The sequence below is a fragment of the Arachis hypogaea genome, chromosome 12, assembly GCF_003086295.3.
Source record: "Arachis hypogaea cultivar Tifrunner chromosome 12, arahy.Tifrunner.gnm2.J5K5, whole genome shotgun sequence".
Lineage (NCBI taxonomy): Eukaryota > Viridiplantae > Streptophyta > Magnoliopsida > Fabales > Fabaceae > Arachis > Arachis hypogaea.
In genome coordinates this window covers 93527529-93547184 of record NC_092047.1, presented here as the reverse complement: position 1 = coordinate 93547184, position 19656 = coordinate 93527529, and the positions used below count along the sequence as shown (strand labels likewise).

The 19656-nt window shown below is 39.0% G+C and overlaps 1 non-coding gene across 1 annotated transcript; it reads left to right on the top strand.

The window, feature by feature from the left end:
- The first annotated feature begins 16152 nt into the window (after nt 1–16152).
- Nucleotides 16153–16260, top strand: LOC112731792 (small nucleolar RNA R71). Its single transcript, XR_003167551.1, has one exon. It is a non-coding gene; the product is annotated as a small nucleolar RNA R71 (small nucleolar RNA).
- Nucleotides 16261–19656: the final 3396 nt, after the last annotated feature.

The following is a 19656-nucleotide window of genomic DNA, read 5'->3' as shown; positions in this document are numbered from 1 at the left end:
CTTCTTTTTCACCGATGTATTGTATATTTTTACTTACATTGTGTATAATAGCTCTAATAATAAGATTCTGTATAATATCAATAGTATAGAAAATTTTTAGTACTTTTCTTTTAGTTTGATAATATGATGAACTTATTTATTGTTTGAATACTATGAATGTTCTAATACAAATTAGATGAAAATTGAATAAAATTTTATCTTGATTAAATTTATATTTATTTTGTATGAAATCAGGTTATTTTGCAATGAAAAAATCTAAAAAAAATTCTATTTTACCTTATTGACAAATTTACAGACAAAAAATCCATCTGTATTCAGAGTTGTGAATGCTTTTTCAAGCTCCAATTACCGAAAAAAAATCTGTCGAAAAGTTTGACTCTAGTTACCGACAGAAAATCTGTCAAAATATCTGACGTTTTTAGTGAAATGGAGGAGACGATTATCGAAGAATAATTCGTCGATAAATTACTGACGAAAAAAATCTGTTGGTAAATAATTTTCGATGAGGCTTTTACCGATGGACAAAATCCATTGGTAATTTCATCGGTAATAAAAAATTTGTCTGTAATAAGCAGTTTTCTAGTGGTGTGACTTTGACTATGTGCAGGTAAGGTCACTGGACATCGGCATGGATGAGACGGGCTTTAGAACAGAATATTTGGATGATGGCGGTGAGCTGGTCAATAATGTACACGAGGGCGCTTTAGTAAGGCCGGAGGATGTGATGGAGATGTTGTTTAACTCTCCAAACAAGACTTCTAGTTTCTACGAACAGTACAGCCGAGGCAAGGATTTTGCTATGCGTGTTAATAAGAAGCTAAGAAATAAGAATGGGGGCATCATGTGATGCACATATTTGTGCAACAGAGAAGGGTTTAGACAAAAGAAGTTGTTGGAGTTGCAGGATCGAAAGAGAGATCACAAGGTGGTTATACAATGTGGGTGCATGGCAGAGATACGTATCAAGCAAAATGGTCACACAGGTAAATGGTAAATGGTATGTGTCAAGATTTTTAGATAACTATAATCATGAGCTCCTCCTTCCAAAGTTGGTGGAATACTTGCCTCCATATAGGAAGATGCCAGATGTATACGTAGCCTACATGGATAGCTTGCGGCAAGTTGCGATTTCAGTTCCTAAAATATACAAGTTGCTTACATCACGGACTAGTGGCTTCGATCTTATCCCGTTCACAAAGAGAGATATGTACAATGAAGTGCGACGCCAGCGAGGCATAAGGAAGGGAGATGTGAATGCAATGATAAGGTACTTTGAGGCAGGTGCAAAGTCGGATGAGAAACTCTTTTGGAGGTATCATGTGAGTGCGTATCAGCATATGTATGATTTGTTTTGGAGCTACAGGAGGAGTCAAGATGATTATAAAATTTTTGGCAATGTCTAGCATTTGATGCAACCCATGGGCGCAACCAGACGTGTGTCTTTGGGGATGGCATGGTCTCTTGTGAAACCTTAGCAACTTATGTTTAGGTGTTACAAAGTTGGAATGCATGGAAGGTAAAGCACCAAGGGTAGTGATAACAGGCGGTGATCGTTCTATGCGCCTGGCAATTAATGAAGTTTTTCCGGAGGCTCACCACAGGCTGTATGCATGGAATCTACTAAAAAATGGCACAACAAATGTGTGCTTGCTACACTTTACTATCTTATTTAGATATTGTATGCTTGCTGACATTGAGATAGAAGAATTTGAATAGCATTGGGAGGCAATGTTGATGAGTGTGGAGTCCGAGATGTAGAGCGAGTTCAGGATCTATACACAAAGAAATTATCTTAGGCAACTACATATATACACGGCATGTTCTTTACCGGCATCAGTACGACATCGTAGTATGAGTCGCTGCATGCGAAGGTAGGCAGATTTGTGGAGAGGAGGTATGGGATCGTTGACTTTGTGACAAACTTCAGCGATATGTTGAATTCCTTAGAGACAACGAGAATGAAATGGACTTCTGCTCGTCGTATGGGACCCCTATACTGCAAACTCAGTTTTTGGAATTGGGGAAATCTGGAGCAATGAACTAACCAGGGAGATATTTTCAAGATTTCATGAATCCTTGTAAAGGTGTGTTTGGATAACCGTTGTGGAGAGGCAACCGCGTGAGGATGGAACTATTATTGTGACCCAAAAGTATAGGCCACCGAATAATGAGTGGAATGTTATGCATGTTTTAGCTTTGGATAAATATGCGTGCGGTTGCCTAAGAATGGAATCGTTGCCTACCTTGTGTGCATATACTCTCAATTTTGGTTCGGTTAGATGTGGGTTCTCTTCCACACACCTTGGTTTTGGAGAAGTGGACTAAGTTGGCAAAGTTTGGCTTGTATGATGAGGTAGCAGGGGACAAACAGTCGATATTGCTACTTTATATAGGATGAGAGTAGGAACATTTTTGCATCACTACAAGCATCTGGCTCGGCTTGTTGTGTAAGCGACGCTTTATACAAACTGTATTTGGAGCAGATAATTCAAGAAGCAACTAATCTTGAAAAGATGAATGAGTTGGGGAACAGTGGCAGCATTGGTGGTGGCATCGAGGGTGGTAGAGTATTGGATCCGGTTGGGATCCATACTAAGGGCACCAGGCGTGGTAATGCACAGGTTGGGACAAGGGAAGTGAAGCGTAGAAAGTGTGGTATGTGTGGTGTAGTTGGACATCGTTGAACTAAGTATCCGGATCGGGCGAATATGTCAATGTCGTGCAGCTAGGAAGGGGTGCCGCAAATGATATCACCATCTGCAGCACGTGTAACTATTAATGCCTCTTTATATTGTTTGATATGACACTTGTTGAGATGATGTAATTATTTGTTCGATTTGCAGGCTGAATTTTCTCTAGAGCAAAGCCTTTGCTTTGAGAATCTCGTGGCTCGGGATTGCTATCGTCCGTGGCAGATATTTTCAACTTTTCAACAGTTGGGACAAGGTGTTCCCCAAAGTAATTCCATGACTTCAACGCATGTGTCATGTAATGGAAAAAAAGATTAGTCTTTTCTGGACTTATTATGAGTACATGTGGCTTAAGGTGGTTGTGGATGGTGTTGTAACTGTAACAAATTATTGTAGAATTGGAGTAGGTAGTATTCAATAGTTTAAGGTGGTATTATTGATGCTTAATTAGTCGCAACATGTTAGTATTTAGTGATTCAGGACGATAGATTATTTATGCCGGAGGCACTTATTTATGTGAGGAGACTAAAGCACTAGCGAATTGCCCAAGTATGTCCCAGTTTATAGTGAATATAGTTTTTTATTAATTTCTTAAAAAATTGAAAATGAAACCAATTATGCAATTATAGTGTTATCTATGTCTTGTTCTTTTCAACAAGATGTTTTTCTTTTTTCCAAAACACCAATTTTCATTATCAAATAGTTATTTACTCACGTCATTTTTTTATATCATTTTTATGTTAAATTGAAATGCAAGCTTTTAATTCTTTTATTATGATTAATTATTTCTAATATTTAATTGAAAAGGAAATATAGTTACTTTTAAGTGTAGAGTCAACAACAAATAACTTTGAAATGTAAAAAATAAAAACAAAAATAAAAGTTAAGCAAAATTGTCGTTTTAATTAACAATTTCGAATATAATTTTGCAAAAAATAAATCTAACGAAGAATTGGCTAGTAATTTTGATTATTAATTGAGCCATAAACCCCTTGAACTGTATTTATCGTTAATGAGCCACACGGCGTCGAAGTCCATCAGCTGCAAGGACAACATCAGTTACGGAGGATCTCACTAACAAAAATGCTTGGGATTTAAATGCAGGCCCAAATATGAGTTAAGATTTTATATAGATTTCTTTTCTCTATTAGTATACATACTAATTGATCATAGTTGTCAAGTAGATTAAATCAAACAAAATGTAGTGATGACTTATGCTATGATATAATCATAACAATAATTTTACTAATAATAAGTCGCATGCATCAATATATGTAGGTTTATGAACTTTCTTAGCTAGATTACAGAAGACAATTACAAGTGGACCATCCGGCCAAAGCATGCATGGCCCTATCATAATTGCACCCTTTGGGTCCGAAGCCCAATAACATTAGTTTCTAATACACCACCAAAATGACATACACCTTTACTCCTTAATCTATAACTAACATTACCCTAGTGCGCAGTAGCCACAAACATCTACGATTTTATAATACTAAGATGCAAACAGCTTCAGCAGGGCAGGTTGCTGTAGACAGATATGCTGCTACCACTATTACACACATATCTAGAATCCATTAAATAAAGTTAACACTATTGTATGAGCTTATGACATGTTGATAGTTGTGGGACCTACTTTTTGTTGGCCGTGATCTCACGCCATAGGAGCTTTGCTTTTGCTTTCACGAGTCCTTGAACCTGATTCGATTCGGACTGGATGATATATGCAGATGTCCTCATCTTTACTACAAGTATGCTCGCCTACGTGGGCCCAAGTCAACACAACGCATAGTTAGTCTCATTTTATTGGAAGTTAAATGTAATTTACATGTGGTAGTGTATGAGTGAAAGTCATAGCATAACCAACAATTGGCATATTCAAGCTTACCAAAGGACTAAAGATCTTTGTGGAGAATCCACCATCATGCTACAGCCAGTACAAGCACCAAACCGCAGTATTTTCACTGCAGTCATGATTAGGGTCGTTAGAATAAAGGTGACAAATTTCAAGTTTGGCAAAAAATCTTCTATCATTGTAAAACTGATTTATGCACAATAAATAAATGGTGTAAAAACGGACATTCATATTAACCTTCAAAACTCACTGGGGATGTCCTTCAGATAGTTGAAATTATCCCATGAAGAAGGATCACAAGAACCATGCCTGAAGTTGACAACATTTGTCTCAAACATGAACAACTTATGTAAAGTGCGACACTGCAATGTAATGACGAATTACGTAAGTCAATAGTTTAAGGTCAAAATGTTTAGTGAAAAGGCCTAAGTTCATGGATTTGCAACTTACAATCCGTATCATGTAGGTTTCATGCTGAACTGTGCTCTCATCATCACGGCAAACATCTAACATATAACCGTGAATGCCTTGATGTCTGAAAGCATGAGATACCATCCATCAACAGACTCTAGCACTGGGACAACGACCTGAAAATGGGATTTTAAGATACATATGGGACTTTCATTTTAAAATTATGGAAGAGGGCCGAGTGTCCTTCAAGTTGGGTTTCGGTCATATCTTTGACTTCTTACATGCTTAAGCTGGTTGGTCTCAGGCATCCACCTGTACTTGTATTTGTTTTACAGTTGCTTGATGGTGACCTCGCGTAAGACATCTACTATAAAATCAGATGGAAAGACCCACACACGAGGTGTTATGATTTTGGAGCACTTCATGGATGCAACCATACACAAAGCACTGATGATTTGCGTTTAAGCGTTCAGGTAACATAGTCAGCAAACACAAATAGGCCTACCTCTCAAAATCACAAGAAATACAAATTGGTAAATTCATTAGGGTTGGTTTATCATTGTTGCATTGATTACTTACATCAGTGTGTGGTGTCCATAGTGGGATGAGGGAGAAGAACATCCCTCACGGAATTTCATACTCAGCAAAGTGGAAAAGTACCTCGCTACACTTTTAGAACATCGGGTTAGATTTTATAAAGTTTTGGGTCTAAGGTACATCTTTAACACAGTTAACTAAAACATATTTTAATGACTGAATTAACCTGTATTTTACGTCGTCAATGACCTTGGCAAAGACATATGCCATAAGCTTGCACTGCTCAATAAAGAGTCTGATAAACCACTATTTTATGATTTATCTTGTGCTCAATTGAGTGGTTTTTATCAAGTCTTTGCACACTTATTCATTCAAAATGTATGGTTTTACAATTTCCTTCCCGATTTTGTGCTATGATTGAAAACATGCTTCGTTGCTCTTAAATTTTACTAATTTTAATCCTCTCTTATTACCATTAGATGCCTTGATATGTGTGTTAAATGTTTTCAGAGATTACATGGCAGGAATGACTTATAAGATGGAAAGGAAGCACACAAAAGTGGAAGGAATACAAGAAACTGAAGGAACTGCTAAAGCTGTCCAGCCTGACCTCTTGGTACTAAATCGACCATAACTTGAGCTACAAAGGTCCAAATGACGCGGTTCCAGTTGCGTTGAAAAGCGAACATTTGGGGCTTCGCAAGATATATAATTTGTCATAGCTTCCCCGAAGCCAGGCGACGCGAACGCGTGGATCACGTGGAGGCGTGACCTGGCAAAAACCCAATCCACGCTAACCCATGGACGACGCTAATGCATGACTTTGCAGTGATCTGTACGTACCAGAAATTGCTGGGATGATTTCTGAGTTGTTTTTGACCCAGTTTTTGGCCCAAAAAACATAGATTAGAGGCTATAAAGTGGGGAAATCAATCCAGACAACTCATACAACATTCAGAATACACAATTTTAGGTTTTAGATGTAGTTTTAGAGAGAGAGAGGTTCTCTCCTCTCTCTTAGGTTTTAGGATTAGGATTTCGTTTACTTTATGGTTATTTCTTCAATTCCAGGTTCAATATTCCTTTAATCTATTTTTCTCTTTTACTTTTACTTACTCTAATGCTTTTACTTGTTAATTACTTATGTTGCCAAATTGGCTTATGAATCTTTCCATGTTAGATTTGAATATTCTATTTAATATAATTTGAAGTATTTCAGATTTATGATTATTTTATTCTAGTTATGATGGTTTCAATTTAATTTAGATTTTTTTCCTTTTTGGTTTTGGTTAAGTAATTGGTAACACTTGAGTTATCAAACTCAGCGGTTGATTGAGAGTTGGAAACTGCTGATTGATTTGGATCCCTCTAAAGCTAGTCTTTCCACGGGAGTTGACTAGGAATTGAGGAATCAAGTTAATTAGTCCACTTGACTTTCCTTTATTTAGTAAGGGTTAACTAAGTGGGAGCAATAACAAAACTCATCACACCTGATAAGGATAACTAGGATGGGATTTCCAGTTCTTATACCTTGCCAAGAGTTTCTCTAATTATTAATTTATTTTTCTTGTCATTTAAATTACTTGTTTCCTATTTCAAAAACCCAAAAATATACCTTTTTCCATAACCAATAATAAATTATACTTCCCTGCAATTTCTTGAGAGACGACCCGAGGTTTCAATACTTCGGTTATCAATTTTATTGGGTTTGCTTAAGTGACAAACAAGTTTTTGTATGAAAAGATTATTGCTTGGTTTAGAAACTATACTTGCAACGAGAATTTATTGTGAATTCTAAACAAGCAATCTTCAGTTCATCAAAATAGCGCCGTTGTCGGGAAATTGCAAGCATGTGCCTTATTATTGGTTATTGTAAATATTTGCTTTTTCATTTCTTTTTTTTAGTGTTTCTAGTTTTAGGAGTTTATTTTCATTAATTTTTATTAATTTTTGTCTTTAATTACTACTACGAATTCTCACCCCTCTGGTTTCAAGTTTGGTTCCAATGTTGTTGTAAGGAATGGAAACTATAATAAAAATAGGCATCAAGGTTGGAAGAATCAAAGATGGGAGGAGCCACAAGGATTTGATCAACCCTCTCGGCAACAACCCCCTCCAATGCGCTATAACCAACAACCATTCTGTGATGCATACCAAGACAATAGTTATGGTGGACCCTTTCGTGACAAACCCCCTCCACCAAATTACTATGGTCAAGAGCCATTTCAGGGAGCGTACCAAGATGATGAATATGGTGAACCCTCTTGTAGTTACCAACAAGCCCCGCCATATGCTTATAAACTGCCTCCCCAACATACATTTGAACTGTCATACTCACAAGCACCTTACCACCAAACACCCCCATATGACCCTAACCCACATCCACCACACCAATCATCACATGAACCACACCCAGAACCACTACCTCAATATCCACCATCTCCATATCCTTATCAAGAAGAACCACCTTCGTATTATGAGCCCTTTCTCCCAACAAATGAACCCTCCTATCCACCCCAACCTCCATTGGATAACAACACACTCATCTCTAATATCATTGGTCTCACCTCTACACTCCAAAATCTTATATCCCGCATGGACTAACCCTCTACCTCCAATATTCAACCCTCAAGCTTCAGTGCGCTTCCTTTTCAACCACATAATAATCTTCCCATCCCATCACCACCCTCCATGGAAGATCACCCACATCCATCAATCCAAGAGCAAGATGATCCCATTTATGCTATTGATATGGAACAAGAAAGAAGGAATCATCTTCACGAATCCATACTTCATAAGAAGCTAGAGGAGGCCCTACAGATGAAGGTGGTGGAGACCCTTGAAGTCGAAGGAGTGGTTGAAGAATTAGTGAAGGAAGACATCAAGGAGGAGTCTGATTTTGTCTTAGAGAAAGAGGAGACCTAAAATGTGGAGATAGAAGAGACCATTGAAGATGAAGGAATATTTGAAAGGAGTTATCATGCAAAGAAAATCATCAAGGATGAGTACAATTTTATACTAAAACAACTGGACAAAGCAGTAATTATTGAAGAGGAAGAAGTGGTTGAAGACTTAGGAGATGCTGAACCTCCATGGGAAAGTCCAGTCATAGAAACTCCTTCCAAGACGTCTGAATTTGATGTTGAAGAGGGTGTACAACCTCCAAGGCATATCATGGCTAAATACTTTGAAGAGGTTGATCAAGAGATGGAGATTAAAGAAGAAGAAGCACAACCTCCCATGCCCTTGGTGAGTAATGAAGAAGATATTGAATTGGAAGAAAGCTACCAAGAGGAAGAGGTTGAAATTGAAGAAGCTTGCAAAGAGGTGGAAGTTATCAAGGAAGAGCACAAGGGAATGGAGCTTGAAATCACATTGCCAAAGTTGTTGGAGACCTCTCCCCCAAAGCCATTACCATCCAATACAACATTCAAGTGGGTAAAATACTTATCCTTGACCTTTACCTTCCCGCTTGAATATGGGTTACTTGAGATAGATGGTCAACTTCGAGCTCTTTGTGGCTTTACGAGTAAGAGGGAGATGGCTAGTGGTAGGAATTGTCATGCAAGATTTAATATGGTGAAAGGCTCAAAGTTTAAATGCAAAGGTTGGTGTAAAGCACAACTGAATGGGTCTAGGAGGCTGTTTGGATGCCTTAGTGAGAATTCCAATTGCTTATCACCCGGATGGAATCATGACGATCAACTTGAAGACGGGTGTAGGATCAAGATTTGGGATCCGGGAATATATGAGGATCAAATTTGGGAGCTCAAAGCTTGTGAAGAACTCCGTCAAAGCTTGAGAAATTTACTTGGTATTGATAGAGCTTATTGGAAGTCCAAGCATTGGTGGAAGTTTCAAGACGAGTTCAAGCACAGGCCACCATGACAAGGAGCTCACAATGTCCAACTTAAGGACTTTAACTAAAAGTACTAGGTGGGAGACAACCCACCATGGTATGATCGTTCAGTTTCAGTCTTAGTTTTATTTTACTTTATTCTATTTTTATTTTTGTTAATGACTCTTCTCATAATCTTTGCATATAGCTGCATATAGCCTGCATTTGCATTTGCATACTGCATAAAAAAAATGCATGCGATGCGCAAGCGTCGCTGACGCGTCCGCGTCATAGGTGCATTCGGAAGAAAAGAGAATTGAACAAAAATTCACGCGAGAGCGTGGCTGGAGGCGTGCCTTAGGCACAAGCATGCCCACGCGACCGCGTCACCCACGCGAACGCGTGGCCCTACAAAAATCGACGTAAAGAGGTGTATGGCAGAGAGTTATGATGGGGCTGGGCTGGAATGGTGCTAGAAGCATGGTAGGCGAAATTGTGATCATCAACAATGGCGCCAAAGACTTGGTGCTCTCAAACATGAATCACACTTTGTCACAATTCTGCACAACTAACCAGCAAGTACACTGGGTCGTCCAAGTAATAAACCTTACGTGAGTAAAGGTCGATCCCACGGAGATTGTCGGCTTGAAGCAAGCTATGGTCATCTTATAAATCTCAGTCAGGCAGATTCAAATGGTGAATGAGGATTGATAATTAAAAGATGAATAAAACATAAAATAAAGATAGAGATACTTATGTAATTCATTGGTGGATTTCAGATAAGCGTATGAAGATGCTTTATTCCCCTTGAACCTCTGCTTTCCTATTGCCTTCTTCCAATCATTCATACTCCTTTCCATGGCAAGCTTTATGTTGGGCATCACCGTTGTCAATGGCTACATCCCGTCCTCTCAGTAAAAATGGTCCTGATGCTCTGTCACAACATCGGCTAATCAGCTGTCGGTTCTCGATCATGTCGGAATAGGATCCATTGATCCTTTTGCGTCTGTCACACGCCCCACAATCGCGAGTTTGAAGCTCGTCACAGTCATCCCTTCCCAGATCCTACTCGGAATACCACAGACAAGGTTTAGACTTTTCGGATCTCAGGAATGGCTGCCATTAATTCTAGCCTATACCGCGAAGGTTCCAATCTTAGATCAGAAACCCAAGAGATACACACTCAATCGAAGGTAGAACGGAGGTGGTTGTCAGGCACACGTTCATAGGTGAGAATGATGATGAGTGTCACAGATCATCACATTCATCAAGTTGAAGAACAAGTGATATCTTAGAGAAGAAGGAGGCGTGAATTGAATAGAAAAACAGTAGTAATTGCATTAATTCATGAAGAACAGCAGAGCTCCACACCTTAATCTATGGTGTGTAGAAACTCCACCGTTGAAAGTACATAAGAACAAGGTTCAAGCATGGCCGTGAGGCCAGCCCCCAAATGTGAAAAGATCTATGAAAGTATATCAAGTGTGTAAAAGAGATTCAAATACAATAGCAAAAGGTCCTATTTATAGAAAACTAGTAGCCTAGGGTTACAGAAATAGGTAATTAATGCAGAAATCTTCTTCCGGGCCCACTTGGTGTGTGCTTGGGCTGAGCATTGAAGCATTTTCGTGTAGAGACTTTTCTTGGAGTTAAACGCCAGCTTTTGTGCCAGTTTGGGCGTTTAACTCCAGCTTTTGTGCCAGTTTTGGAGTTAAACGCCAGAATTCTTGAGCTGACATGGAACGCCTATTAGGGCCATCAAATCTCGGGAAAAGTATGAACTATTATATATTTCTGGAAAGCCCAGAATGTCTACTTTCCAATGCAATTGAGAGCGTGCCAATTGGGCTTCTGTAGCTCCAGAAAATCTACTTTGAGTGCAGGGAGGTCAGAATCCAACAGCATCTGCAGTCCTTTTTCAGCCTCTGAATCAGATTTTTGCTCAAGTCCCTCAATTTCAGCCAGAAAATACCTGAAATCACAGAAAAACACACAAACTCATAGTAAAGTCCAAAAGAGTGATTTTTATTTAAAAACTAATAAAAATATAATAAAAACTAATTAAAATATACTAAAAACAATGCCAAAAAGCGTATAAATTATCCGCTCATCACAACACCAAACTTAAATTGTTGCTTGTCCCCAAGCAACTGAAAATCAAATAGGATAAAAAAGAAGAGAATATACAATAAATTCTAAAAACATCTATGAAGATCAGCATTAATTAGATGAGCGGGGCTTTTAGCATTTTGCTTCTGAACAGTTTTGGCATCTCACTTTATCCCTTGAAGTTCAGAATGATTGGCATCTATAGGAACTCAAAATCCAGATAGTGTTACTGACTCTCCTAGTTAAGTATGTTGATTCTTAAACACAACTACTTTATGAGTCTTGGCCGTGGCCCTAAGCACTTTGTTTTTCAGTATTACCACCGGATACATAAATGCCACAGACACATAACTGGGTGAACCTTTTCAGATTGTGACTCAGCTTTGCTAGAGCCCCCAATTAGAGGTGTCCAGGGTTCTTAAGCACACTCTTCTTTTTGCTTTGGACCTCGACTTTAACCGCTCAGTCTCAAGTTTTCACTTGACACCTTCACACCACAAGCACATGGTTAGGGACAGCTTGGTTTAGCCGCTTAGGCCAGGATTTTATTCCTGTGGGCCCTCCTATCCACTGATGCTCAAAGCCTTGGATCCTTTTTATTACCCTTGTCTTTTGGTTTAAAGGGGTATTGGCTTTTTCTGCTTGCTTTTCTTTTTTTTTTTTGCAAGCTTTTCACTGCTTTTTCTTGCTTCAAGAATCAATTTTATGATTTTTCAGATCATCAGATAACATTTCTCCTTTTCCTTTCATTCTTTCAAGAGCCAACAATTTTAACATTCATAAACAATCAAATTCAAAAATATGCACTGTTCAAGCATTCATTCAGAAAAACAATAGCATTGCCACCACATCAAAATAATTAAACTGTTTTAAAATTCAAAATTCATGTACTTCTTTTTCTTTTTCAATTAAAAACATTTTTCATTTAAGAAAGGTGATGGATTTATTTTCATAGCTTTAAGGCATAGACACTTAGACACTAATGATCATGTAATAAAGACACAAACATAAATAAACATAGAGCATAATTTTCGAAAAACAGAAAATAAAGAACAAGAAAATTAAAGAACGGGTCCACCTTAGTAATGGCGGCTTGTTCTTCCTCTTGAAGATCTTATGGAGTGCTTGAGCTCCTCAATGTATCTTCCTTGCCTTTGTTGCTCCTCTCTCATGGTTCTTTGATCTTCTCTAATTTCATGGAGGAGGATGGAATGCTCTTGGTGCTCCACCCTTAGTTGTCCCATGTTGGAACTTAATTCTCCTAGGGAGGTGTTGATTTGCTCCCAATAGTTTTGTGGAGGAAAATGCATCCCTTGAGGCATCTTAGGGATTTCATGATGAGGAGTTTCCTCATGCTCTTGATAAGGTTCTCTTGTTTGCTCCATCCTTTTCTTAGTGATGGGCTTGTCCTCATCAATGAGGATGTCTTCCTCTATGTCAATTCCAACCGAATTGCAAAGGTGACAAATAAGATGAGGGAAGGCTAACCTTGCCATAGTGGAGGACTTGTCCGCCACCTTGTAGAGTTCTTGGGATATAACCTCATGAACTTCCACTTCCTCTCCAATCATGATGCTATGTATCATGATAGCCTGGTCTATAGTAGCTTTGGACCGGTTGCTAGTGGGAATGATTGAGCGTTGGATGAACTCCAACCATCCCCTAGCCACGGGCTTGAGGTCATGCCTTCTTAGTTGAACCGGCTTCCATCTTGAATCTCTCTTCCATTGAGCACCCTCTTCACATATGTCCATGAGGACTTGGTCCAACCTTTGATCAAAGTTGACCCTTCTAGTGTATGGGTGTGCATCTCCTTGCATCATGGGCAGTTGAATGCCAATCTTACATTTTCCGGACTAAAATCTAAGTATTTCCCTCGGATCATTGTAAGCCAATTCTTAGGGTCCGGGTTCACACTTTGATCATGGTTCTTGGTGATCCATGCATTGGCATAGAACTCTTGAACCATTAAGATTCCGACTTGTTGAATGGGGTTGGTGAGAATTTCCCAACCTCTTCTTCGGATCTCATGTCGGATCTCCGGATATTCGCCCTTTTTGAGCTTAAAAGGGACCTCAGGGATCACCTTCTTCTTGGCCACAACTTCATAGAAGTGGTCTTGATGCACCCTTGAGAGGAATCTCTCCATCTCCCATGACTCGGAGGTGGAAGCTTTTGCCTTCCCTTTTCTCTTTCTAGAGGTTTCTCCGGCCTTTGGTGCCATAAATGGTTATGGAAAAACAAAAAGCTTTAGCTTTTACCACACCAAACTTAGAAGGTTGCTCGTCCTCGAGCAAAAGAAGAAAGAAGAGAGTAGAAAAAGAAGAAATAGAGGAGATGGAGTGGGCCTTGTGTTTCGGCCATAGAGGGTGGGTTTGGGAGGGGAAGTGGTTTGAATTTGGATGGTGAGATAGGTGGGGTTTTATGAAGGATGGATGTGAGTGATGATGAGAATGGTGGGATTTGATAGGTGAGGGGTTTTTGGGGAAGAGGTATTGAGGTGATTGGTGAATGGGTGAAGAAGAAAGAGAGTGGTGGGGTAGGTGGGGATCTTGTGGGGTCCACAGATCCTGAGGTGTCAAGGATATCTCATCCCTGCACCAAGTGGCTTGCAAAACGCCCCTTTCTGCCAATCCTGGCGTTAAACGCCAGGCTGCTGCCCATTTCTGGCGTTTAACGCTAGCTTCTTGCCCATTCCTGGCGATAAACGCCAGTCTGGTGCCCTTTTCTGGCGTTAAACGCCCAGAATGGTGCCAGACTGGGGGTTTAACGCCCATTCTGCTACCTTTACTGGCGTTTAAACGCCCGTAACTATCTCCTCCAGGGTGTTCTATTTTTTATTCTGTTTTTCACTTTGTTTTTGCTTTTTCAATTGTTTTTGTGACTTCACATGATCATCAACCTACAGAAAACATAAAATAACAATAGAAAATAGAAATTTAAAGTAAGGATTGGGTTGCCTCCCAACAAGCGCTTCTTTAATGTCAATAGCTTGACAGTGGCTCTCATGGAGCCTCACAGATGTTCAGAGCAATGTTGGAACCTCCCAACACCAAACTTAGAGTTTGAATGTGGGGGTTCAACACCAAACTTAAAGTTTGGTTGTGGCCTCCCAACACCAAACTTAGAGTTTGACTGTGGGGGCTCTGTTTGACTCTGTATTGAGAGAAGCTCTTCGTGCTTCCTCTCCATGGTGACAGAGGGATATCCTTGAGCTTTAAACACAAGGGAGTCTCCATTCACTTGAATGATCAATTCTCCTCTGTCAACATCAATCACAGCTTTTGCTGTGGCTAGGAAGGGTCTTCCAAGGATGATGGATTCATCCATACACTTCCCAGTCTCTAAGATTATGAAATCAGCAGGGATGTAATGGTTTTCAACCTTTACCAAGACATCCTCTACAAGTCCATAAGCTTGTTTCTTTGAATTGTCTGCCATCTCCAGTGAGATTCTAGCAGCTTGTACCTCAATGATCCCTAGCTTCTCCATTACAGAGAGAGGCATAAGGTTTATGCTTGACCCTAGGTCACACAGAGCCTTCTCAAAGGTCATGGTGCCTATGGTACAAGGGATTGAGAACTTTCCAGGATCCTGTCTCTTTTGAGGTAATTTCTGCCTAGTCAAGTCATCCAGTTCTTTGATGAGCAATGGAGGTTCATTCTCCCAAGTCTCATTACCAAATAACCTGCATTTAGCTTCATGATTGCTCTAAGGTACTTAGCAACTTACTCTTCAGTAACATCTTCATCCTCTTCAAAGGAAGAATACTCATCAGAGCTCATGAATGGCAGAAGTAAATTTAATGGAATCTCTATGGTCTCGGTCTAAGCCTCAGATTCCCATGGTTCCTCATTAGAGAATTCTATGGAGGTCAGTGGACATCCCTTGAGGTCTTCCTCAGTGGGAATCACTGCCTCTTCCTCCTCTCCATGTTCGGCCATGTGAGACGTGTTTATGGCCTTGCACTCTCTCTTTGGATTCTCTTTTGTATTACTAGGGAGAGTGCTAGGAGGGAGTTCAGTAATTTTCTTACTCAGCTGACCCAATTGTGCCTCCAAATTTCTAATGGAGGACCTTGTTTCAGTCATAAAACTTTGAGTGGTTTTGATTAGATCAGAGACAATGGTTGTTAAGTCAGAGGGATTTTGCTTAGAATTCTCTGTCTGTTGCTGAGAAGGTGATGGAAAAGGCTTGCCATTGTTAAACCTGTTTCTTCCACCATTGTTGTTGTTGAAACCTTGTTCAGGTCTCTGTTGATCCTTCCATGAGAGATTTGGGTGATTTCTCCATGAAGGATTATAGGTGTTTCCATAGGATTCTTCCATGTAATTCACCTCTTCCATTGCTGGGTTCTCAGGATCATAAGCTTCTTCCTCAGAGGAAGCTTCCTTAGTACTACCTGTTGCTGCTTGCATTTCAGACAGACTCTGAGAAATCATATTGACTTGTTGGGTCAATATTTTATTCTGAGCTAGTATGGCATTCAGAGTATCAATCTCAAGAACTCCTTTCTTCTGAGTTGTCCCATTATTCACAGGATTCCTTTCAGAGGTGTACATGAATTGGTTATTTGCAACCATTTCAATGAGTTCTTGAGCTTCTGCAGGCGTCTTCTTTAGATGAAGAGATCCTCCAGCAGAGCTATCCAATGACATCTTGGATAGTTCAGACAGACCATCATAGAAGATTCCTATGATGCTCCATTCTGAAAGCATGTCAGAAGGGCACCTTCTGATCAATTGCTTGTATCTCTCCCAAGCTTCATAGAGGGACTCACCATCCTTCTGTCTAAAGGTTTGGATTTTCACTCTAAGCTTGCTCAATTTTTGAGGTGGAAAGAACTTTGCCAAGAAGGCATTGACTAGCTTTTCCCAAGAGTTCAGGCTTTCTTTAGGTTGTGAATCCAACCATGTCCTAGCTCTGTCTCTTACTTCAAAAGGAAAAAGCATAAGTCTGTAGACTTCAGGGTCAACCCCATTGGTCTTGACAGTGTCACTGATTTGCAAGAATTCAGCTAAGAACTGATGAGGATCTTCCAATGGAAGTCCATGAAACTTGCAATTCTGTTGCATTAAAGAAAATAATTGAGGCTTAAGCTCAAAGTTGTTTGCTCCAATGGCAGGGATAGAGATGCTTCTCCCATAGAAATCAGGAGTAGGTGCAGTGAAGTCACCAAGCACCTTCCTTGCATTGTTGGCATTGTTGTTGTTTTCGACTGCCATGGTTTCTTCTTCTTTGAAGAGTTCTGTTAGGCCCTCTAAAGAGAATTGTTCTTTAGCTTCTCTTAGCTTTCTCTTCAAGGTCCTTTCAGGTTCAGGATCATCTTGAACAATTATGCCTTTATCTTTGTTCCTGCTCATGTGAAAGAGAAGAGAACAAGAAAGTAGTGAATCCTCTATGTCACAGTATAGAGATTCCTTGAGGTGTCAGAGGAAAAGAAGAATAGAAGGAGGAGGTGGAGAAGAGGGAATTCGAACTTATCAAGAGGGACAGAGTTCAAATTGCACCTTGATGAGGAGTTTTAGTCCTTTAAATAGAAGGATGTGAAAAGAGGGGAAGAATTTTCGAAAACAATTTAAAAAGATTTTGAAATAATTAAAAAAAAATTTGAAAATTTGATTGAGATTTTCGAAAACTAAGATTGGGAAAGAAATAAAGTGATTTTTGAAAAAGATTTTAAAATTAGAAAAAAGATATGATTGAAAAAATTAATTTTGAAAAAGATGTGATTGAAAAGATATGTTTGAAAAGATATGATTGAAAATCAGTTTAGAAAAAGAAAATTTTTAAAATTAAAGTTGATTACTTGACTATCAACAAATTAAAAGATATGATTTTAAAATTTAAAGTTTGATCCTTTCTTAATAGGCAAGTAACAACTTGAAAATTTTGAAGTAAATCTTTAATTGAAGCAAGGATTTTTAAAAATAGCAAAAATAAATATAAAATGGAAAGAAATTGATTTTGAAAGAGATATGATTGAAAAGATATGATTTGAAAAAGATTTGATTTTGAAAAAAATGAAAACTTGAAAAAAATGTGAATTAAAAACAAAATCTTCCCTCTAATGTCATCCTGGCATTAAACGCCCAAAATGGTGCCCATTCTGGCGTTTAACGCCCAAATCTCTACCTTTTTGGGCATTAAACGCCCAGCCAGGTACCCTGGCTAGTGTTTAAACGCCAGTTTTCCTTCTTCACTGGGCGTTTTGAACGCCCAGCTTTTTTTGTTTGATTCCTCTGCTGAATATTCTGAATCTTCAATTCTCTGTATTATTGACTTGAAAAAACACAATTTTAAAAATATTTTTGAATTTTTAATGATGAGAAACAATAAGAATGCAACTAAGATAAAAGAAACAATGCATTCAGGACACCAAACTTAAAAATTTTCATATAAGAGACACTAACAAATTGAGAATGCATATGAGGAACAACAAAACACACAAAACAAGAGAATTTAAAGATCAGAGCAATGAAATCATCAAGAATAACTTGAAGATCAATGAAGAACATGCATGATTTCGAAAAATGCAAGAAGAACAGAAACATGCAATTGACACCAAACTTAAAAATTAGACAATAGACTCAAACAAGAAACATAAAATATTTTTGATTTTTATGGTTTTATAAATTTTTTTGTGATTTTCGAAAATTATATGGAAAAGAAGATAAAGAGAATCAAAACTTTTAATGAGAATTCCAGGAATCATGCAATGTTAGTCTAAAGCTTCAGTCTAAAAAGATTAGACATGCTTGGCCAAGCTTCAGCAGGACATTACATTCAATAGCTAAATTGATGGGAATCAATCAGCTTTTGTGATGGTAAGAACATCACCTTGAAACTCTAGAATTCATTCTTAAAAATTCTGAAAAGTACCTAATCTAAGCAACAAGATGAACCGTCAGTTGTCCAAACTCGAACAATACCTGGCAACGGCGCCAAAAACTTGGTAGGCGAAATTGTGATCATCAACAATGGCGCCAAAAACTTGGTGCTCTCAAACGTGAATCACACTTTGTCACAATTCCGCACAACTAACCAGCAAGTGCACTGGGTCGTCTAAGTAATAAACCTTACGTGAGTAAGGGTCGATCCCACGGAGATTCTCGGCTTTAAGCAAGCTATGGTCATCTTGTAAATCTCAGTCAGGCAGATTCAAATGGTGAATGAGGATTGATAATTAAAAGATGAATAAAACATAAAATAAAGATAGAGATACTTATGTAATTCATTGGTGGATTTCAAATAAGCGTATGAAGATGCTTTATTCCCTTGAACCTCTGCTTTTCTATTGCCTTCTTCCAATCATTCATACTCCTTTCCATGGCAAGCTTTATGTTGGGCATCACCGTTGTCAATGGCTACATCCCGTCCTCTCAGTGAAAATGGTCCTGATGCTCTGTCACAACATCGGCTAATCAGCTGTTGGTTCTCGATCATGTCGGAATAGGATCCATTGATCCTTTTGCGTCTGTCACACGCCCCACAATCGCGAGTTTGAAGCTCGTCACAGTCATCCCTTCCCAGATCCTACTCGGAATACCACAGACAAGGTTTAGACTTTTCGGATCTCAGGAATGGCTGCCATTAATTCTAGCCTATACCACGAAGGTTCCAATCTTAGATCAGAAACCCAAGAGATACACACTCAATCGAAGGTAGAACGGAGGTGGTTGTCAGGCACACGTTCATAGGTGAGAATGATGATGAGTGTCACGGATTATCACATTCATCAAGTTGAAGAACAAGTGATATCTTAGAGAAGAAGTAGGCGTGAATTGAATAGAAAAACAGTAGTAATTGCATTAATTCATGAAGAACAGCAGAGCTCCACACCTTAATCTATGGTGTGTAGAAACTCCACCGTTGAAAATACATAAGAACAAGGTTCAGGCATGGCCGTGAGGCCAGCCCCCAAACGTGAAAAGATCTATGAAAGTATATCAAGTGTGTAAAAGAGATTCAAATACAATAGCAAAAGGTCCTATTTATAGAAAACTAGTAGCCTAGGGTTACAGAAATAGGTAATTAATGCAGAAATCTTCTTCCGGGCCCACTTGGTGTGTGCTTGGGCTGAGCATTGAAGCATTTTCGTGTAGAGACTTTTCTTGGAGTTAAACGCTAGCTTTTGTGCCAGTTTGGGCGTTTAACTCCAGCTTTTGTGCCAGTTTTGGAGTTAAACGCCAAAATTCTTGAGCTGACTTGGAACG